The sequence below is a fragment of the Scyliorhinus canicula genome, chromosome 7 (genome assembly GCF_902713615.1).
Source record: "Scyliorhinus canicula chromosome 7, sScyCan1.1, whole genome shotgun sequence".
NCBI lineage: Eukaryota > Metazoa > Chordata > Chondrichthyes > Carcharhiniformes > Scyliorhinidae > Scyliorhinus > Scyliorhinus canicula.
In genome coordinates this window covers 44638984-44662677 of record NC_052152.1, presented here as the reverse complement: position 1 = coordinate 44662677, position 23694 = coordinate 44638984, and the positions used below count along the sequence as shown (strand labels likewise).

Sequence of the window (23694 nt, the reverse complement as noted above, 5' to 3'; positions counted from 1 at the left end):
ACTCGCCAACATTGAGGGCATTTAAAAGTTTATTGGATAAGCATATGGATGATAATGGCATAGTGTAGGTTAGATGGCCTTTAGTTTTTGACTTCCCATGTCGGTGCAACATCGTGGGCCGAAGGGCCTGTACTGCGCTGTATGTAAATTCAAATAAAATCACTGAAGTTATTATTTAGTTGTCAAAGCCCTTTGTAAGGTATCAGATTCACCTTTTGATGCTCCTTGGGAATTATGTGATAACAGGTTTCAGTCATTAGAGTGCAGCTAAACTGTAAATGGAGCCCCTTCATAAGCATCAGTGTGTCTTGTTTGTGTTGCCGAGATGTGATTGATGCTGTCAAATCCAAGGGAGAGCTGTGCATGAGCATGCCTTTATGTTTCATCAGAACTCAGCCAGGAAATTGTTACTGTTAGAGTACCTGGGCAGGAATGTCCAGATGCTCAGCACATTTGAGCAAGGACTGAGTAATTTTAGAGAACCTAGGAAGTCAAAGATATCCTTTCAACACTTTGTAAATTCAGTTTGACACTGGGGTTACTGGGTTAACTGCCTCTGACGTGGCCCAACAGGCCACTCAGATGTATCAAGCCACAATAAAATAAAATCTAATAAGGATAAAACTGGACCACCTGGCATAACCGCACCTTACAGCTGATGTCCCAGGCTCCTCTATCACCATCCCTGGTATGTCCTGTCCCGCTGACAGGAAATTATAGAGGGATTTCCCTACCGTCCTCAATTACCTCCTCCTCGCTGAGTCTCAATGCGGCTTCCGCTCGTCAAGAGGCTCAATGGAAATGACCTTCAGGGCGCAACAAATCCAGAAAACATGAGGGAGCAGCACCGATACTTGTACATGTGTCTCACAAAGGCCTTCGACTCCGACAACCATCATGGAACGCCCTCATCAAATTTGGCTGACCGTAGATATTTGTCACCATTCTCCATCTGCTCCACTAGACATGCAAGTCGTGATCCTTATCAACAGATTCACCACAGACCCAATATGAGTGCAAACTGGGGTCAAGCATGTTGTGTTCTTTGTATTGTTCTTCAGGATGGTGAAGGTTGTAGTGTTGACAAAGAACAGCAAGCAGTGTTTAACAAACAAAGCTAATGTATTACACTGCACTTAATTAGATTCAAACATTTGCTAAGGAATTAGATAAGTGAAGTATATACTACACATCTACTATACTAAACTCTGCTATTAGCTAAACTATCTCACATCTACTCGGTCTGTCTCCCTTCCACTCTCTTCTAGATGTCAAGGAGGCATGTGAGATTTATATGGTTGCTCTACAGCACCATCTAGTGACTAGAGTAGTAACATTACATTAACCTTTTATGTTCCTTACAATGTCCACATATTGTGACATCCCCCTTTCTTTGAAAATTTTTAATCTTACATTCAAATTTACATATAGGCAGTGTATGGGCAATGTACAATAATGAACATTATTAAAATTACTCAAGAGTTAAATCAGTGTTTTACAGTTCATAGATTGAGACGATCAGGTTTCTTTCTTGATCTTGTTCATCTTCTCAACCCCACTGTCATGTAGTCAGAATTCTCTTCTGATGAATACTTCTATCAGTCAGTTGAGCAGACTGGTTAGTTTGACAAATGTCACATTCAGAACTATCATTTTCAATATCAGAATTTATGCCAGGTCAATACACGGATTGCCTCGCGCGTTGCTTACATTTCTCAATACCCTGGTGTCGTTCATGGATCTGGGTAAGAATCTGTTCTTCTCAACTTTGTAGGAATGACTATTCTATCCAGTTTGAGTAAAAATCCATTCATCACAGACAGGTCATCTTTAACACTTCTGGAGCTGGAACAGCTTGCATTTGGTCATCCATCAGTCATTTGATGAATCACTCACTGCAAAACTTCATCCTTTGCAGTTTCTGCTTTAACGCGTCTCAATTTGACATCAGAAACAGGTAGTGCGTCAGCGAGCATGTCAGCTTGAGGTTCTATCACCTGCACAAGATCTGCAATCTTATCTTCATGTTCAGTAGCACGTAATAATGTATCTGCAAGGATTAGATCTTTTCCTTGAGTGTATACTAGACACAAATCATATCTTCTCAGTTTCATTGGCATTCGTTGCAATCTGGGCGACATGTAATTTAGACTCTTGTGAATTATATGCACAAGCGGACTAATTCAGTCTCAATCACAAATGTAGGTGACCATAAATATAATACTGAAATGTTTCAACACCCGTCACCAGACCAAGACATTCTTTTTCAATCTGTGCGTAGCTTTGTTCTGTGAGCATCATGGCTCAACAAGCATATGCAACCCGTCTCCACAAATCTTCTGAAGTCTTCTGTAGAAGAACAGCTCCTGTCCTGTCTTGACTAGTATCTGTCGAGACCTTTGTCTCCTATGTTGGATCAAAAAAATTGAGCACTGGGGTTGTGGTCAGTGTGAATTTGAGGTCGGACCAATCCTTATCATGTTATGAAGACCAAGAAAAAGAAACATTTTTCTTGCCCAGTTGTTGAAGAGCTGTCGTCCTAGACAAAAGATTCTGAATAAATTTTCCAAGAAAGGGGCATGGGAACCTGGATTGTAGTTTTGGGGTAAGGGAGATTGAGAGTATAGAGGTCAGGAGCACAGATTTGACTTCGCAGGAGGGTGCCAGTGTTCAGGTAGGTGGTTTGAAGTGTGTCTACTTCAATGCCAGGAGTATACAAAATAAGGTAGGGGAACTGGCAGCATGGGTTGGTACCTGGGACTTCGATGTTGTGGCCATTTCAGAGACATGGATAGAGCAGGGACAGGAATTGTTGTTGCAGGTTCCGGGGTTTCGGTGTTTTAGTAAGCTCAGAGAAGGGGGCAAAAGAGGGGGAGGTGTGGCGCTGCTAGTCAAGGACAGTATTACGGTGGCGGAAAGGGTGCTAGATGGGGACTCTTCTTCCGAGGTAGTATGGGCTGAGGTTAGAAACAGGAAAGGAGAGGTCACCCTGTTGGGAGTTTTCTATAGGCCACCTAATAGTTCTAGGGATGTAGAGGAAAGGATGGCGAAGATGATTCTGGAAAAGAGCGAAAGTAACAGGGTAGTTGTTATGGGAGACTTTAACTTTCCAAATATTGACTGGAAAAGATATAGTTCGAGTACATTAGATGGGTCGTTCTTTGTACAATGTGTGCAGGAGGGTTTCCTGACACAATATGTTGACAGGCCAACAAGAGGCGAGGCCACATTGGATTTGGTTTTGGGTAATGAACCAGACCAGGTGTTAGATCAGGAGGTAGGTGAGCACTTTGGAGACAGTGACCACAATTCGGTGACCTTTACGTTAGTGATGGAAAGGGATATGTATACCCCGCAGGGCAAGAGTTATAGCTGGGGGAAGGGCAATTATGATGCCATCAGACATGACTTAGGATGTGTAGGTTGGAGAAGTAGGCTGCAAGGGTTGGGCACACTGGATATGTGAAGCTTGTTCAAGGAACAGCTATTGCGTGTTCTTGATAAGTACGTACCAGTCAGGCAGGGAGGAAGGGGTAGAGCGAGGGAACCGTGGTTTACCAAAGAAGTGGAATCTCTTGTTAAGAGGAAGAAGGAGGCCTATGTGAAGATGAGGCGTGAAGTTTCAGTTGGGGCGCTTGATAGTTACAAGGAAGCGAGGAAGGATCTAAAGAGAGAGCTAAGACGAGCAAGGAGGGGACATGAGAAGTCTTTGGCAGGTAGGATCAAGGAAAACCCAAAAGCTTTCTATAGGTATGTCAGGAATAAAAGAATGACTAGGGTAAGAGTAGGGCCAGTCAAGGACAGTGGTGGGAAGTTGTGTGTGGAGGCTGAGGAGATAAGAGAGATACTAAATGAATACTTTTTGTCAGTATTCACTCAAGAAAAAGATAATGTTGTGGAGGAGAATGCTGAGACCCAGGCTATTAGAATAGATGGCATTGAGGTGCGTAGGGAAGAAGTGTTGGCAATTCTGGACAAGGTGAAAATAGATAAGTCACCGGGGCCTGATGGGATTCATCCTAGGATTCTCTGGGAAGCCAGGAAAGAGATTGCTGAGCCTTTGGCTTTGATTTTTATGTCATCATTGGCTACAGGAATAGTGCCAGAGGACTGGAGGATAGCAAATGTGGTCCCTTTGTTCAAGAGGGGGAGTAGAGACAACCCCGGTAACTATAGGCCGGTGAGCCTCACGTCTGTTGTGGGTAAAGTCTTGGAGAGGATTATAAGAGATACGATTTATAATCATCTAGATAGGAATAATATGATTAGGGATAGTCAGCATGGTTTTGTGAAGGGTAGGTCATGCCTCACAAACCTTATCGAGTTCTTTGAGAAGGTGACTGAACAGGTAGATGAGGGTAGAGCAGTTGATGTGGTGTATATGGATTTCAGTAAAGCTTTTGATAAGGTTCCCCACGGTCGGCTATTGCAGAAAATACGGAGGCTGGGGATTGAGGGTGATTTAGAGATGTGGATCAGAAATTGGCTAGTTGAAAGAAGACAGAGGGTGGTGGTTGATGGCAAATGTTCAGAATGGAGTTCAGTTACGAGTGGCGTACCACAAGGATCTGTTCTGGGGCCATTGCTGTTTGTCATTTTTATAAATGACCTAGAGGAGGGCACAGAAGGCTGGGTGAGTAAATTTGCAGACGACACTAAAGTCGGTGGAGTTGTAGACAGTGCGGAAGGATGTTGCAGGTTACAGAGGGACATAGATAAGCTGCAGAGCTGGGCTGAGAGGTGGCAAATGGAGTTTAATGTGGAGAAGTGTGAGGTGATTCACTTTGGCAAGAATAACAGGAATGCGGAATATTTGGCTAATGGTAAAATTCTTGGTAGTGTGGAGCAGAGGGATCTCGGTGTCCATGTACATAGATCCCTGAAAGTTGCCACCCAGGTTGATAGGGTTGTGAAGAAGGCCTATGGTGTGTTGGCCTTTATTGGTAGAGGGATTGAGTTCCGGAGCCATGAGGTCATGTTGCAGCTGTACAAAACTCTGGTACGGCCGCATTTGGAGTATTGCGTACAGTTCTGGTCGCCTAATTAGTAGGAAGGACGTGGAAGCTTTGGAACGGGTGCACGGTAGATTTACCAGGATGTTGCCTGGTATGGAGGGAAAATCTTATGAGGAAAGGCTGATGGACTTGAAGTTGCTTTCGTTAGAGAGAAGAAGGTTAAGAGGTGACTTAATAGAGGCATACAAAATGATCAGAGGGTTAGATAGGGTGGACAGTGAGAGCCTTCTCCCGCGGATGGAGGTGGCTAGCACGAGGGGACATAGCCTTAAATTGAGGGGTAATAGATATAGGACAGAGGTCAGAGGTGGGTTTTTTACGCAAAGTGTGGTGAGGCCGTGGAATGCCCTACCTGCAACAGTAGTGAACTCGCCAACATTGAGGGCATTTAAAAGTTTATTGGATAAGCATATGGATGATAATGGCATAGTGTAGGTTAGATGGCCTTTAGTTTTTGACTTCCAATGTCGGTGCAACATCGTGGGCCGAAGGGCCTGTACTGCAGTATCATTCAATGTTCTATGTTCTATGTAAAGTTGACAACTCTAAGCATTTTTAAGATTGTTTTTTTGTCTGTTGGAATAGGCATTTTGTGTATAGCTTTATCTTTATCATTGTCCGGTTGTACACCATCCTCAGAGATCTCCCAAAATCCTCCGTTTGGACATCCCAAATTGACATTTGGATTTATTGAGCTTCAATCCATTCGAATCAATGCATCGTAGCACTTGTAGTAGTCTGGAATTGTGCTCTTCTGGTGTTTCAGAACAAGTGATAATATCATCGACGTACACCCTTACCCTATCAATACCTCTGTTATGGCTTCCATTATGCTATGGAAGATTTCTGAGGCAGAGATAATTCCAAAAAGCACGCGACTGAAACAATGGCCAGGATTCTCCCTTCTGGGGACTAAATTCCCCACGCCGACCGGAAAACCAGCGCCAACCACTCCGGCGTCAATGGCCCCCCAAGGTGAGGAATTCTCACCTTTCTAGGGGGCTAGGTGGACGCCGGAGTTTTTGGCACTGCTCCAGCTGGCGCAAACGGCCGGCACAAGTTTGTGCATGCGCGGAACGACTGGCGTGATCTCGCGTATGTGTGGAACGGCCGGCGTGGGGGGGTTCTCTTCTCCGCGCCGGCCCCTGGTCAATATCGTGGAGCCCTACAGGGTCCCGGCGCGGAAGAAAGAAGTGCTCCCAAGGAACGAGCCCGCCTGCAGATCGGTGGGCCATGATCGCGGGCCAGGCCACCGTGGGGCACCCCCCCCGGGGTTGGATTACCCTGCGCCCCCCCGAGAACCACCCACGCATATTCACCGGCCAGGTGCCGCAGTGTGGGACCTGGGTAACCCACGCCGGTGGGACTGGCCTAAAATGGATGGTCGCTCGGCCCATCGGGGCCTGGCTGCCAACGGCCCCCGACCAGCATGACGTGAATCCCACCCCGCCCGTAGAACGGTGACGGAGAATATGGCAGCCGACGTCGGGGCGGGATTCGCGCATCCCCCAGGGGATTCTCTGACCCGGCCGGGGGGGGGGGGGGGTTTGGAGAATTCCGCCCAATATCTTCCGTTTGGTGTGTTAAAAGTACAGAGCCTTCTGATGGACTTTTCAAGTTGTAACTGTCAAAATCCTTTCGAGGCATCTAACTTACAAACTTTTTTCACACGTGCCATCTCTCCTATAATCTCTTCACACTTAGGAATTGGATAGTGCTCTCTTCTCATATTCCTGTTCAGATCCTTTAGATCTATGCATATTCACAGATCTCCATTAGGTTTTTGTACACATACCATGGAACAAACCTAATCTGTAGGTTCAGGTATCTTGGATATGATGTTCAGTTTCTGCATTTGATCCAGTTCCTGCTTGAGACATTCTTTGAGAGGGGCTGGTACTCTTTTTGGGGATGTATTACTGGTGTAGCATTTTATTTAAGCTGTGTTTTATAGAGTAAGAGTAACATACCCATTCCAGTGAATACATGTGGAAATTTAGCAAGAATGTCCTCTGTGTCACCTTACTGTGAACCAATACATTGATTGGCACTATGAATCCTTTTCACAACAGTCAGCATCAAAGAAGCATCAACACCTCTTAAAGACGGTTTATCAGCATCAAGTATTTCAAATTGCACTGGCAGGTGAATTTCATTGTTGCTTACTGTTAGGCAACACAATCATCTTGTGCTAATGATGTTGCCATTGTCATCCCTCAGTTGATATTTAGTAGCTTTAATTGATGGGGATACTGTATCTTAGAGTGGTCTGATTCAGTGATCAGATTTGTATGAGCTCCAGTATCTAACTTAAACATTTGTTTTGACCCATTTACTTTTACTGGTATGTTCCAATCTTTCTTTAAATGAACAGATGATATCTGCTTTAACTGTTGCTTGTCAGCAATGTCAATCTTGTTGACTGAGTTGACAAAGAATGTGTCTTTCAAATCGTATTCTTTTGTTTCAATATAGGAGTGAGAATTTGTTTTTTGCATCTGAATCGTTTTGCACACGTATCTTTCTTGCCTTGTTAAAAAAGTTTTTTATATTACTTGGAAGCTTTTTTGTACTTAAATGGCATGCAAAGTGTACTGTTTCATTTTGCCATAGTTCGCGCCTCCTTTCCCGATGGCTGGGCATTTCCTTCTTTGGTGGTCGTGGCCACAACATGCACACATCACCACGCTGCTTACGTCATTTTCAAAATGGCCACTAGCTGCAGCGCACCTTTTATGAACTGCGCCACAGCATTAATGGTGTCAGCCACATGGTCTTCTTTCGCACCTTTTTCCCGGGACTGTATTTCATATTGATTCGCGGCTAGCTCACTCGCCCGACATACACTTAGCGCATCTTCTGACAACAAATTGTACTGCCTAAGCAACGGCTCACAAGGTTTTTCATTTTTTACTCCAAACACGATTTGGTCATGGAGGAGGGAATCTGTTAGCATTGAAAAATTGCAAGTCTGTGCTCTTCCTGTACCAGCCTCCCTGAACAGGCGCCGGAATGTGGCGACTAGCGGCTTTTCACAGTAACTTCATTGAAGCCTACTTGTGACAATAAACAATTATTATTATTATTATCACATTAAATTTTTTCTGATTGTCACCATTTTCAAAAGTAAATGCATGAAACAGTTCTATGGCTTGTGGCCCAGCCACAGTGAGAAACAGTGCAGTGTTCCACTGGTCACTGGCTGACTCAAGAGCTGAAGCCGAGAGATATAATTGAAATTGCTGTTTAAAACTTTTCCAATTCACATCCAGTTTACCAGTAACCTTGAAGTGCCTAGGTGTCTGTAGACCTTCCATCTTTGCCTCTTTCACTCGGTGCTGCAGAATGCAACTGGCTTGTAGAGTGTGATGGGGGTTTTTTTTTTCAATGATTTTATTTTCGACCAACTAAACCTCCCTAAAACCCTATAGCAATCACCCCTGGTACCATGTTGTGTTCTTTATCTTGTTCTTCAGGATGGTGAAGGTTGTAGTGTTGACAAAGAACAGCAAGCAGTGTTGAACAAACAAACCTAATTTATTACACTGCATTTAATTAGATTCAGCATTTGCTAAGATATTAGACAAGTAAAGACTACACTACACTTGTACAATACTAAACTATGCTATCAGCTAAACTATCTCACATCTACTCAGTCTGGCTCCTTTCCACTCTCTTCTAGAGGTCAAGGAGGCGTGTGATATTTATATGGTTGCTCTATAGCACCATCTAGTGACTAGAGTAGTAAGATTACATTAACCCATTATGTTCCTTATAATATCAACATATTGTGACAAAGCAGGGCTGCGTCATTGCACCAATGCTCTTTTCAATCTTTATTGCTGTAACACTTCACCCCATCGCCATGAAGCTACCCGCCAGAGTGAAACAAACCTACAGGACAAGCGGGAAACTGTTCAACCTCTGACGGGTCCAGGCCAGAACCAAGACCCAACTTCTGTCATTGAGCTGCAGTACGCAGATGATGCCTGCGTGTGCGCAGACTCAGATACCAAAGTACAAACCATTGTCAACGTATTCACTAAGGTGTAAGAAAGAATGGGCCTCAGACTATACATCCAGAAAACAAAGGTTCTCTACCAGCTCTCTCCTGCCACACAACACTGCCCCCCAACTATCAAGATCCACAGTGAGCTCCTGGACAATGTGAACCATTTCCTATAACATGGGAACGTGCTCTCAGCGTGAGCAGACCTCAAAGATTAAATCCAACATCGACTCCAATGCACCAGAACAGCCTTCAGACACCGGAGGAACAGACCTCAAATCCAGCGTCAAGCTCATGGTCTACGGAGCAACCATGGTCCCTGCCCTCCTGTATGTATCAGAAACATGGACAATGTACAGCTGACACCTCAAATCCCTGGATAGATATCACCAATGTTGCTTCTGCAAAATCCACTTGTAGGATTGGCGTACCAATGGGAGTGTCCTCTTCCAGACCAATATTCCCAGATGCAATGGCCATGCTCGACCAGCTGTGATGGGCTGGTCACATTATCTGTATGCCTGATGCAAGACTCCCACAAAAGGTGCTCTATTCCAAGCTCCCTAATGGCAAGGAGGACAGGGGAAACGCTAAAGGATCCTCTCAAAGCCTCCCTAAATAAATGCGACAACCCCATTAAAAAAAAGAAAAATGTACTTTGTCAGACTGCTGGTTCAAGCAATGTGGACCATGGAAAATTGAGTCGCCTATGCAAGTCACATGCTCCCGGCAGTTTTTGTCCAATTTGCCATTTGTGTTCAGAACAGGTGTTAAGTCCCTAATTAGCATAATCAAGGGGTGTAACACCTGTTTTAGGTCGATGGTCCAGGCACCCAATAGGCACATGGAGCTAGACTGTTTGCAATCTTGGTATTCTCTTTGATCCAGAGCTAGGTTTGTGACCACAAATCCATGCAACTCTGCCTACTTCCATCTCCATCCTTACTTCATCATCTGCTGCCAAAATCCTTAACCATGTCTTGCTACCTCGAAACTTGACTATTCCAATTCTCCGCTGGTCATTCTCCCACTTTTTGCATCCTCTGTCAGCCTGGGCCTATCCAAAACTCCGTATCCCATTTCTAAATTTTGCCAAGTTCCAATTGTCCATCATCCAGGTTGCAAATGATCTACATTGACTATGAGTGTAGCAGTTCTTCAAATTTAAATTCCCATGTTTGTGTTAAAAATCATTCTATGGGCTCATGTCTCTATCTCGGTCCTCCAGCCCAGAAATCTTTGAAAGCTCTCCTCTCCTCCAAGTCTGGCTACATGTTCATCCCAGCTTTCCTTCGCCCCTCCATCAGTGTTATGTCTTCAGCGCTGTAATTCCCTTTAAAACAATCTCTTTGACTCAACCTTTGGTCACCTAGCCTAATATTTCTGTATATGGATCTGTGCCAAATGTTATCTGACTGCCTCTTGTGATGTATCTTGGGACATTTGATTGTGTTGAAAGTGCTATACAAATGGGAATTAAAATGGCGAAGTTTGCCAATGAAACAAAATTCTATGAACAGAAAGATTTCCAAAGGAAAGGTGTAATATTCTGCCAGTGTTGCAGGAGCGGCAATTCTAACTTCGGAGTCAGGCTTTTCTTGATTCTGAAATGGAGCAGAGTCAAATTTCTGTGGGAGTCCATTTCACACCACATGAAATATGAATTTATAGTCATATTGAGCCTGAATTGAAAAGTGCTCAGGCATCCATTGGACCTGCTCACCATTTAATGGACAGAAGCACAGGCTCATTACTAATGTTTTGAGACTGTCGATTCTCTCAAAACATTTAAAATTTACCAGTATATTCCTATCCTTTATTATGGGTCTGGATAAGAACTGCAGTTTTGGGGAAGATCCTGGATTAGAATCCTACTATTTGGTAAAACTGCGAAGATATGTTACTGTACCACAAGAGTGACAACACTGACCAGTAGACAGCTTTTATATTGAAACAAATTTGAACTCAGAATTAAGCAGGTTAGCAACAACGCAATAGATTTCAAGTTAACAGTTACAAAAGCGTTGTTGCTTCCTTAAACCTGAGTCTACATTCCAATTAAGCAAACCCATATATTTCAAATGTCCACTTATGTATAATGTTAACAATCAGGCTTTACTTGCTTCTCTTGGTGCAGGGTCCTTGGAGAAGGAAACCTTTTTTAGGACCAAGCCGAAAACCTCTGCTCAGCATAGAGCCCTGAAAGCAACTCTTTTGTCCAGGCAGACCTGGTCCTACACCCAATAGCTACACCAGTTGCACTCAAAACACACAGCATTCTTTTGTTGCATGATGTGCCTTTTGTGAGGGCCACGAAGAGTCCAACATGAGTTTGTGAGTCAAACTTAACTTTATTTACATTGATATTTACATAGTACCAGCAGTTTGCTACTGATCTTCTCTCTAGTCGGTAACAAACTGGCCAGCTCTATTTGCACAACAGAAAAGGTTACCGATTGCCCTGCCCCCTTTTTGAGGGAGCACATGTTCCCCATTCTCCATGTGGTTGCTGGTTGTGTCTCCTGCATGCCTCTGCTTTCAGCTTGCAAGCTTTGTTTCTATTTTCTGTTAGCTGCCCCTTCCGCTTCTTTGACCTGGAGTGAGACAAGTCAAGGGGAAGAATTGGCTGGCCTGCTACCAGACTGAAGAAGGGAGAGGGGTGCATTCTCAGTGCCAGTGGAAGAAGGAAAGGAGGGGTGACTTGGATATTACTGCAGTTACTTAGACGTTGGGTGTCTGCTTGCTGTTGCCCCTTCTGCTGCTTTGACCTGGAGTGAGGCAGGGAGAGGTATTAGCTGGTCTATAACAGGGTGGAAGAAGGGATAGGGTCTACTGCCCCTCCTGCTTCTTTGACCTGGAGTGAGGCAATGGGAGGTATCGACTGGCCTACTATTGGACTGAAGAACAGAGATGGGTGTTTTCTCGCCCGTTCTGCTATGCACTGTGGGTCGGTGTGACTTCATGTAATGATTGTTCCTGCCTTGAGAGTCTGCTGCAGGGAGCTGCCAGAGGGGGTGAGAGAGAAGGAGTGACTCAAGCCCGCCTGTGATTTCCTGGAGGCTGTGTTTCTACCTGCTGCTTCCCCTTCTGCTTTTTTGAACTGGAGTCAGGCGAGGGGAGGATTGGCTGGCCTACTACTGGACTGAAGATGGTCGAGAGGTCTGCACTAGCAGCTTGCTAGTACTTTTGACTTTGTTGACTATTGACTGTTCACTGTTTCATGTTTGGAAGTGTTTGTTTGATCGCTACTAGCCCTTTTGCTTCTGTGGCCTGTACCAAGGACTGTGTGGCATCAGGTGAAATTACCAGATGCCGGTGGGAGAGGAAGGGTCTCGGCTCGATTCTACCGAGCAACTTGAAGGCCATTTTGGGATGCCATTGTGGACTACTGGTGGCTTTATCGTGCTGGTGACTGTTTACTGTTTCCAGTTTGGAAGCCATGTAAATTGCTGCTGCCTTTTTTTTGCACTGTTGCCTGTTTATATTTAATGTTCAGAAATTGTATGCTTGCTGTTGTATGTTATTGTTTACTATTTAATGACTGGAAGCCGTGTGCCTGTCTGCTGCTTTTACTTCTGTGGACTGGAGTACCTGGAACCACCACCAGTGCTGGAGAGTGGTGCTGCTCTCTCTCCCACTTTTGCCATGCTCTATGTCAGTGTGATTTTTCTGGTGTATATAGTTATGCTGATGACTTCCCACCGATACGGGTCTACTGCTGGAGCTGTGGGAGGTGGGGAGGGGGGAGAGCTGTTTTACTGTTGGCAGGTTAATGCTTGCTGTCTGGAGGTAATGTGTTTGCCAGGTACAACCCCTTTTATCTGAGGCCACGATCCCGGAAGGGGGTGCTCTCTCCCTCTCTCCTGCAGCTAGGTGCTTTGGGAGGGGGTGAGAGTGGTGGGTTGATTTAGACCCACTGTTAACTGTCATTGTTTGGTGACCATGTGCTTGTCAGCTGTAGCCCCTTTTATCTGTGGCCTGGATCCCAGAGAGGGGTGTTCTCTCATTCTTCTGCTATGCTCTGCGTCAGTGAGACGATCTGGTGTATCTTCACGTTAGCCCCAAGTGGCTTTCCACTGAGTCTGCTGCTGGGAGCAGTGGGAGAGAGAGAGAGCGGCAGGTTGATTTAGATGCTGGTGACTTCATTGTACTGTTGCATTTTTTTAAAATTTAGAGTACCCAATCCATTTTTCCCAATTAAGGGGCAATTTAGTGTGGCCAATCCACCTAACCTGCACATTTTTTGGGTTGTGGGGGCGAAACCCACGCAAACTCCACATGGACAGTGACCCAGACCTGGGATTGAACCTGGGACCTCAGCGCCGTGAGACTGCAGGGCTAACCCACTGCACCACCATTCTGCCTGTTTACTGTTTTATGTCATTGTTCTATAGTTTGGTTTGTCTTTTTTGTAAGAAGGACATGCTGGTAACTTCATTGTACTCTTGCCTGTATATTGTTTCATGTCTCTTTTGTAAAGCAGAATTGTTATTAAACTAAAATACTCCATGGGGTAACCAATTGTCCCTACCCAATAGGATCTGTGCAGGTTAAAGCAGTTTGTTTAGCCAGGCTCAAACTGTTATAACATTACATTAGCTTTCTATCTGCAAACAGGTAAAATGGCTTTTAATATCTATTAGCACTTTGTCTTTAAAAAATACTTACCTGTGCAGCACGATGGCGCAGTGGGTTAGCCCTGCTGCCTCACGGTGCTGAGGTCCCAGGTTCAATCCTGGCTCTGGGTCACCGTCTGTGTGGAGTTTGCACATTCTCCCCGTGTTTGTGTGGGTTTCGGCCCCACAACCCAAAGATGTGCAGGCTAGGTGGATTGGCCACGCTAAATTGCCCTTTAATTGGAAAAAATGAATTGGGTACTCTAAATTTATTTAAAAACATACTTCCCTCACTTTTAATAACAGCTTTAGCAGACAGACTGTCTGTAAGCATTTTAAACTATGTTTTAATAAAATTACTGCAAAATGACAAACTACAAAGTCAATTTCTTACGAAAGAGAAAATGCTGGAAAATCTCAGCAAGTCTGGCAGCATCTGTAGGGAGAGAAAAGAGCTAACGTTTCGAGTCCAGATGACTCTTTGTCAAAGCTAACAGACAGAGAAAGTGTCAATTTCTTATATTCATCACACCTTTCTCAGTGATGGGCGTGCAGATTGGCTGCCTACTGTATAAAGGTGATGCTGCCAAACTGCTCTTCACCGCCACCATCCTCAGACCAGTAGCAATGCACAATGTGACACTCAGGTAAGGATGTCCTGACTACAGTCTGCCACCTGCTACATTCACATTCCAACCTCAAAGCAGGGCAAGGACTGCAATGTTCCTGACTATGCTGGGTAACCATGGTGATAAGTGGCTTGCTCCTTCCAGACTGGAGCTATAGATGTTTGCAACAACTCTGCTGCCCATAGTTGAGTAAGGGATGTTGCCAAAGCTCTCAAAGACTAGTTTTCATTTTCTTGTCAATCAGGCAGTAAAGGTGCAGCTTTTCTAAGATTTTAGGCGTTCCCATGGTGCAGGGGGTGCAGGCTCTCACATGCTCTCCAACTGGCAAGTGAGACCCCTGTTGTATCCATTAATTCAGCCCATGAATCGTCTGCACACAAATCATGGGCTGAATTAATGGAGACAACAGGGGTCTCACTTTCCAGCTAGAGAGCAAGTGAGAGCCTGCACTGCCTCTTTCAGGCATTTATCTGGACAGGGGCTGGCCTCCCTGTGAATTAAGGACCCTGGGGGCAGGTCCCACCTGCAGAGAGCTGCCAGCCGATCGGAGAGCAGCAGTGCCACTGGGGAGGTGGTGGCTGCTGCTGGTATTACACCCTCCTGAGGCTTCATTGTTGCATTACATAGAACATAGAACAGTACAGCACAGAACAGGCCCTTCGGCCCTCAATGTTGTGCCGAGCCATGATCACCCTACTCAAACCCACGTCTCCACCCTATACCCGTAACCCAACAACCCCCCCTTAACCTTACACGTTGCAGATGAATAATGCTGGGAGGAGGGTCACAGGATGGAGGGTTTCGGGAGAGGGGGCAGGGGTTCAGCAGCAGGGGCAGGGGTTGATTCTCCAACTTCCCATTGCTGACCCCTCAATCAGACATTGAGTGCCTTTGAATGTCAAATTCGCTACAGGGGAGAACATTAAAATCCGCCCAATGTCACAGGCCCTACAACTACTGGTGGATTTTTATTCAGTTATGGGGCATGGGAGTTGCCGACTGGGCCAACATTTATTGCTTATCCCTAATTTCCCTTGAGGGGGCATTGCTGTGGATCAATCAACATCCTGGGGGGGTCACCATTGATCAGAAACTGAACTGGACTAGCCATATTAATACTGTGGCCATCAGAGCAGGTCAAAGGCTAGGAATTCTATGGTGCGTAACTCACCTCCTGACCCCCCAAAGCTTGTCCACCATCTACAAGGCACAAGTCTGGAGTGCAATGGAATTCTCTCCACTTGCCTGGATGAGTGCAGCTCCAACAACACTCAAGATGTTTGACACCATGCAGGACAAAGCAGCCCATTTGATTGCTCCTCCTGCCACAAACATTCAATCCCTCCACCATCGACGAGCAGTGGCAGCCGTGTGTACCATCTACAAGATGCCCTGCAGAAACTCACCAAGGTTCCTTCGGCAGCACCTTCAAAACCCACGATCACTACCATCCAGAAGACCGGCAGATACCTGGAAACCCCACCACCTGGAGGTTCCCCTCCAAGTCACTCACCACCCCAACTTGGAAATGTATCACCATTCCTTCACTATCGCTGGGTCAAAAATCCTGGAACTCCCTCCCTATTAGCACTGTAGGTGTACCCTCACCTCAGGGACTACAGAGGTTCATGAAGACAACTCACCACCACCTTCTGAATGGCAACTATGGATGGGCAATAAATGAATGAAATGAAATGAAAATCGCTGATTGTCACGAGTAGGCTTCAATGAAGTTACTGTGAAAAGCCCCTAGTCGCCACATTCCGGCGCCTGTCCGGGGATTGAACCGTGCTGCTGGCCTGCTTGGTCTGCTTTAAAAGCCAGCGATTTAGCCCAGTGAGCTAAACCAGTCCCTGCTAAGCCAGCCCCTGGCAGGCCTAACCAGGGGCGCCCACATCCTGTAAGTGAATTAAAAAGAAAATCTGGAGTCACATCGTTCAGATCGGGTAAGGGTGGCAGATTTCCTTCCCTAAAGCGCATTAGTGAACCTGATGGGTTTTTACAACAAATTTCACTATCGCCATGCTGGGATTCAAACCCGGGTCCCCAGAGCATTGTCCTGGGCATAGGATTACTAGTCCGGTGACAATACCACTGAGGCCACCGACTCCCCTGGTGTAAGACTAAAGGTAGTGAATCATGCAGGGTAATGTCTGATATCCTGGCAGCAGTGATAATGCTTACATTTGGTATCAATCTGCATTCCTGCTGTACTCAAGACACCACGGGAAACCATAGAGTCTTTATCGCATGACAAAAGCTATCTGCTTGACCGCATAGATGATGAGTCTGGTGCACAACCCAAGCATACATCAGTTGAAATGAAAGCCATGCTGCCTGCCACAGGAAATGTAATAGAGCAGACAATTGCTAGTCTAAAATATCTTGTCCCCTACATGGACATGTTTAGAGGAACTCTGCAGTACTTGGCAGAGCAAGTGACAAGATCCGCAGTGGCTTGTTACATGTTGCATAAATGCACCATCATGCGAGCACAACCTTCGCTACCAGCTAGAGCAGTTCAGGAACAGGAGGAAGAGAAGGAGGAGGAGGTGCAAGAAGAAGAGAGGTGACAACCCAGATAGCCCATTTCTCACCAGGCTGCTCGTGAGGAACGTATTCCTGTGCAAAACCAGTAACTACAGCCCTGATTCACCATTCACCAACATTCCACACCTTCCCTTCTGTCTGTCCCTGACCATCACCTTGTGGTTTGGCCACAATACAAAAATAAAAGCCACCAGAAAATAAGCATTTCAAACCCAATTTATAACTCAAATCATTCCTTATTGCTTACACTATCTCTTCTTACTATTCTTCTGAATCTTTAATATTGCCACAAGTGGGTTTACATTAACACTGCAATGAAGTTACTGTGAAAAGCCCCTAGTTGCCATATTCCGGCGCCTGTTCGGGTACACTGAGGGAGAAATCAGTATGTCCAAATTACCTAACAAGCACGTCTTTCAGGACTTGTGGGAGGAAACTGGAGCACCTGGAGGAAACCCACGCAGACATAGGGAGAACGTGCAGACTCCGCACAGAGAGTGACCCAAGCCGGGAATCGAACCCGGGTCCCTGTGCTACAGTGCCACCCTCAGCATGGATGGCACTGATCTGGGCTGCTGGGCACCATCAAGGGCACAGGTGGAGTGGCAGCAGTGGGACAATTAAGGTTGTCATCTCGAGAGAGGGCAGTAGATTTTTCCCCCAGCCACTCTCCCAGGGCAGTGCCTTAACATTCCTAGTAATCTTATTACTGGACTGTTGATTTTTCCGCTGCAGTCCATCGTCGGCTGTCCCTTGGTTCGAGGATGTCATTGGGGTTGTGAGTTTCTGCTATGGGTCTTCATGCACCTGTGGAGGCTGATTCATGACCAGCAGATCTTTGGACACAGGAACGTCCCACAAGGTAGTGGGATTAGCAGTGTAGGATTTTCTTTCTTTTCTTTCCTTCACTGCTGTCACTCTGTCTCATCATTAAGAAGTTGTGGCTTAAAGTGCGATGCAGATGAATGGACATGTAGTCACCATTTTGAATGATTTGTATCAAGCTCCTCTCAGTTATTAATGTCAATGCTGCTACACTTCAAGGAGAGCTTCAGAGTGACTTTGAACAGTTTTCTTGTCCTCCCTTGGAACATTGGCTGTCTGAGAGTTGCGAAAATAGGGCCTGGTAAGAGAGACCATTTTCGGCCATTCAGATATAGTGTCCCACAGATTCTCATGGAACCATACAATACCTACAGTGCAGAAGGAGGCCATTCTGCCCATCAAGTATACACCAACCCTCCGAAAGAGCATCCCACCCAGGCCCACGCCCCCGCCCTATCCCAGTAACCCACCTCACCGTTGGACACTGAGGGGGAATTTGGCATGGCCAATCCACCTAACAAACACTTCCTTGGACTGTGAGAAGAAACCTACACAGAAACAGTGCAGACTGCACACAGACAGTCACCCAAGTTCAGAATCAAACCCGGGTCCCTAGCACAGAGAGGCAACCACTGTGCCATTGTGCTAGCCAGGAAGCTTTGACTGGATGCTTTGGAGTTTTCTTCAAGAAGGTCACCTAGCTTTTGTTTAACGATGTTTCCATTGAATCTGAAGCATGCAGTGGAAGGATTGCTGTTGGAATTTCCCTGGCACTCGTGTGTCATTGATACACAGTCTATGCCTCACTGCAGTACAGCAGTGCGGTGATGAATCTGCTTTGGACACTAGGAATTTTCTTGACTCGTGGAGATCTTTGTTGTCAAACACTCTATCCCGCATTTTGTGGAAGGCTGAGCTGACACTGCTGATCCAGTGTTGGATCTCCTCATCAATGGTGGCCTTCTAAGAGAGGTGCTTCCCAAGGTATGATGAATGCTCAACATATTGCTGAGTGTCTCCTTCAACATATCTGGGAAGTGGAATATTTGGCTGAACAAGTTGCAGTTGATATGAGTTATGTCTTAGCAACATTCAAGAACAGGTTGAGTTTCTTGCGTGCACAATTGAAGAGATTGAAAGTGGCTTGGAAATCTGGTGGAGCGAGGACATTGACACGGCAGTTATCCTCAAACTGTAGATCATGTATAAGGTGGTCAGTTTATTTTGGCGCAGAGATGACTAAAATTAAAGAGCTTACCATCTAGGTGGGGAGGCAGTGGCGTAGGGGTGTTGTCACTAGATTAGTAATCCAGGGACCCAGAGCAAAATAGGAGGACCCCGGTTCAAATCTAGTGAAATTTGAATTTAATAAAAATCTGGATGACCATGAAACCAATTTCGATTGTCATGAAAAAACATCTGGTTCACTAATGCTCCTTTAGGGAAGGAAGGAAATTTGCCATTCTTACCTGGTCTGGCTTACATGTGACTCCAATGTGGTCAACTCTCAAATGTCCTCTGAAGCGGAGGGTATTTAGGGCTATCAATGCTGGCCCAGACAGTGACACCCAGATCCCGTGAATGAATTTTTAAAAAATTAACACTGACGTCAGAGGGCATTTGATACTTGGTGAGGTAAATAGCCACTGTGAGGTAGCTTGAAAATAGTATGGGGGCAATTACACAGCCTTGCTTGACCCTGGTCCAGATCGTAAACGTGTTTCATTCAGATCCCTCACTCAAGACAGTTGTGGAGCAATTGCATTACGGTCTGAGCTTCAATGGCAAAAAGTTTCACTTGCATGACTTCAGCCTGAATCTCCACTCAGGTTCTGGTGGAAGCTGCTTGTGCTGTAATGGAAGCTGATGGTCCCTCATCAGACACTGTATGGTTAGGTCACAAATGTGTTGATGGCCATTACTTCTATGCTTAAAAGGATCAACTCCAAGTTCTTCTTAAAATGCTGTGCCAAGTTAGTAGCAGACCGCTCCATGCTCCTCGACATTAACCATGGGAGTTTCTGACAGGCTTTACAATGCACCAAGCATTTCTATCCCTCACTATCTCTGTAAACTCCTGCAGGTCCCGGAGATCTCTGTGTTCCTCTAATTTGGGCCTCTTGAGCATTCCTGATTTTAATTGATTTGACCATGTCTTCATCTGTGTAGGCCCAAGGGTCTGGAATACAGACCTTAAATCTCTCTGACTCTCTGCCTCTCTTTTCATCTTTAAAGGTGCACTTTAAATCCACATTTTTTTAAATTAAGGAGCAATTTAGCGTGACCAATCCACCTACCTTGCACATCTTTGGGTTGTGGGGGTGAAACCCACGCAGACATGGGAGAATGTCCAAACTCCACACGGACAGTGACCCAGAGCCAGGATTCGAACCCGGGTCTTCAGAGCCGCAGTCCCAGTTAAATCCACAATTTTGACCAAGCTTTTGTTCATCTGCTCTAGTATCCCCTTATATGCTTCAATGTCAAATGTTTTTTTCACACTCTTGCAAAGTGCCTGGGATGCAATGCTAAAGGTGCTTTATGAATTCTGGTTGTTGTTATTGTAGGTGAGTGAAGGCAGTGTGGCAATTCTAGCAGTGTCTGAGGGTTATTGTTGAATTGGTAGGATTTGGCATTTGTAAATGTATTCACTAACCTTGACCACTCGTGGAAATTCATTGAGCGTCTTGCAGCATTGCATTCACGTTCTAGGGGCTGGACTTGTAGCACTGACCTCTGCAGCTACCTGGTCACAGTGCCTTCTGAACATGTCTGGAGGGCCTCCTGTGGATGCAGGACATCTTTCCTCCTTTGCCTCTCCTCCATCAAGGACTTCTGTGCAAAGTCTGAAAACAGCTCACTCCCATGTTGAGCTGTTCTCCTGTCGCTCCAGGTCAGATTCAGCTCACAAAGGAGCCCCAGCACCTGTTCAGCCACATTACACCTCCCCTTTACAAATTGCAGAGAAGCTTTAAGTAGAGCAGGCTAGCTTCAGCTGTCGCCAGCCTCTCATGATCTTGGTCCCTTGCTTAAGCCTCCAGCTAATTAACAGCGTGATTAGGGCTGGCCCATTGCTGCAATTGTGAAAAACATCAGGAAGGACATGTTGCAGTCAACGTTGGTTAATTGTACATCCCAATTCTGGTTTTGGGATGATTGAATTTAGTTCCCATTAAATCTTAGGAAGTTGTTTGTATTACCGTTGGAACTTTTAAAAAAACTTGATACTAGTGTCAACACTGCTGGTGGCAACAAAACTATAGGTAAAAATTTACCCGGCCAGTTTATGCTAGCAGTGAACATCCAAACTAAGAGACCTGTGAATTGGTCCTGGGATGTCATCAGCTTATTTTGGGTAAACTACCAGTTTTGGTCGCTCCGGCAATTCAGATAAGAGAAGCCATCAATGTCAGGCCACCTGCCTCATTGTCAGTGGCCCACAGGTAGGTTCTGGGGAGGGTTTGGCTACAGAGGTGGGTGAGAGAGAGTGTAATGTGTGTGGAGTCACAGCTGCTCTACTATTGCTCCTGGCCCTATAGGAAGATGTGGTCCCCCCAGGGGCCATTGAGGAATCTGGGATGGGTAGGCCACCTGCCCTCTCCGGCAGTGACTATTTTGGAGACCTTTTAGGCCAGTATTTAACATATTCAGAGGGTCCGATGCTGATTTTAGTTATCTCCCCCAGGACACATCAAAAATGGGCCTCACAACTTCAGCATTAAGATCAACAGCTGTGTAGATTGGAAACTAGCTACCCCACTGCTATATTGGAGTGTTTTTTTGAAAAACACCTAGCAATTTCTAACCTTATTACTACTGAGCTATTATTATGAGCTATTACTACTCTCTGGATCTACAGAGGCAGAGTACTCCTGGATACAAATAACTTTGATAAACTGCACTCAGGTCCACCATGGAGTTCCTCTTGATCAAAGTGTGAACATCAAATATAGGTTTCCAATACAAAATCTGTTTTTGGATGATAGCATTAGTATACACAGTGCACTCTTACAGAGAAAACCCCGCTCTCAGCTTCCTTTTTCCAATGTGTGGGTGAGTAGCTCTCTGCTATTCATTGCGATACCACAACTTTATTCACTGTTACTAAAAGAAATTAAAGCAAGCTCTCAGCAGTAACTGTTGAAAGGCTGGCAATCTAAAAGATCCAAATATCTTGATGTGAAATCTTCGGGGTAACGCGTAAAACTGGAGAAGGTGAAGACTCTAAAATAATGGAAGTTGAATTCTGTAAAGATATTTCTTAGTCGGCAGTGAAAAAAGTTAAAGAAAACAACTTTGTGGTTTTTCAGTTGGTCAGAAGTTGGTTTTGCTGATAGGTAAATACAGTAAATGTAGTGCGTTAATCCTGATCAGGCTTTCAAAAGGCCAGAATTGTGCTTATTGTACTTGTAGCTTTTTTTTTCCAAATGTGGTTCCGCCATCGAGGAGGTGTTACTGAAATTATAAAATGCACCTCTGATTTATCCCCGTGGTTAAATACTCTTTGAAAGTTATCATTGAGTATTTGCTGCTGAAAAATACTACATATCAAAATTATGTAGTCATTGATTGATGGTGTAACATAAAAATTTGGTGAACAATACATATCCGAGAAAGAAGAGAGGGTATGTCATTTGATCACAATTAAATAATCAAAAAATGAAGCAAGGAGCAGTCATTTGATTCCAAGGATGAATATCCATTTTTTTGCTTGTGGTGAAAATGGCTGAAGGCAATATAGATTATAGAGTGACAAACTGAAACTATTTATTTCTTTGCGAACTAGACCCAGGGAGTATAAACTTAAAACTGCTCAGTTATTAAAGACTAAGTGATAGTTTGGATTAATTTCTGACTGACTGTTTTTTTTTAAGAACTGATACATGGATAGTTTTAACTCTTTGAGAACCATATAGAGATTTTTTTAAAATGAGAATTGCAAATGGGGAGAGTCAAAGGTTGAGGCTATTCGTTTTAGGGGCTATATGCAATGAATCAAAAGCTATTGGTATCAACCATGAATACCATATACGGCTGGATTCTGGAGTGTTTGAAATCAAGGCTATTGAACTCTGAGAAGTGTGGATGGTGGAAGTAGTACGAAGAGGATGTTTATATAAATATAAAGAATGATCAGAAGCAGAAGTAGGCAGAAGTTGAATCCTGTAGTAGCTTAAAAATCAAAAACACTTAATTGAATTTACTAAGTCTTTGGAGATGGTGCATGGATTACAATGTGCAGAAAACAATAGTGATAGATGCATTAAAGAGTTCTGTCAGATGCATGTACTAAGAGCTGAGAAATACATTCAATATTGATCTTACAGTATTAAAGCTGGAGTTTGACTGATATGAAGCGTGCACGCTAGAGGTTAGGCTTCTCTAAAGTTGTAACCTAATGCAAAAACAGCTAGATCCTGTTTGCAATGTTAGGATTTACATTTACCTAACATGGTTATGCAACAACATTTCATTGGAAAGAAATACAGCTTTTGAAATCTAGTCCTATTCACCATATGATAACTGCCAAAAATTGAACACTATACATTTTAATGCTGTAATTTACAACATTAAAATATATGGAAGTGGATAAAATCCATGTAATTCCTACAGTGCAGAAGGAAGCCAATCGGCCCAGTGTGTCTGCACCAACCCTCTGAAAGAGCACCCTACCTAGGACCAATCCCTCCCTACCCTATCCCCGTAACCCTATTATTCCACCCCTCTTTGGACTGTGATAGCTTGACTGCTTGCAGTGACTAGACATTGTTATATTGTTTTCTGCTAAGTTTCAGTGTATGGATGAGACTAAAACCTATTTAATGTAATTATTTGACTTTTTTAATGTTTTAAGATTTTAACATTTTAAAATTGTTAGACACTTTTATTTTAAGATTTTAAAATTGTTAGATACCTTTCAGTGTTATGCGTTATGATAGAAGTTCCTGACTGGTTAACTACTTCGTTACGTAATTCCAAGGAAAGTTATAAATGATCAGAGGCCAATCAGAACCATAAGACATAGGAGCAGAATTAAGCCACTCGACCCA

The 23694-nt window shown here is 44.6% G+C and overlaps 1 protein-coding gene across 1 annotated transcript in view; it reads left to right on the top strand.

The window, feature by feature from the left end:
* Positions 1-23694, top strand: part of cd247 (CD247 molecule) — a 166579-nt gene that overhangs the window by 20264 nt on the left and 122621 nt on the right. The gene's annotated exons all lie outside the window — the stretch shown is intronic.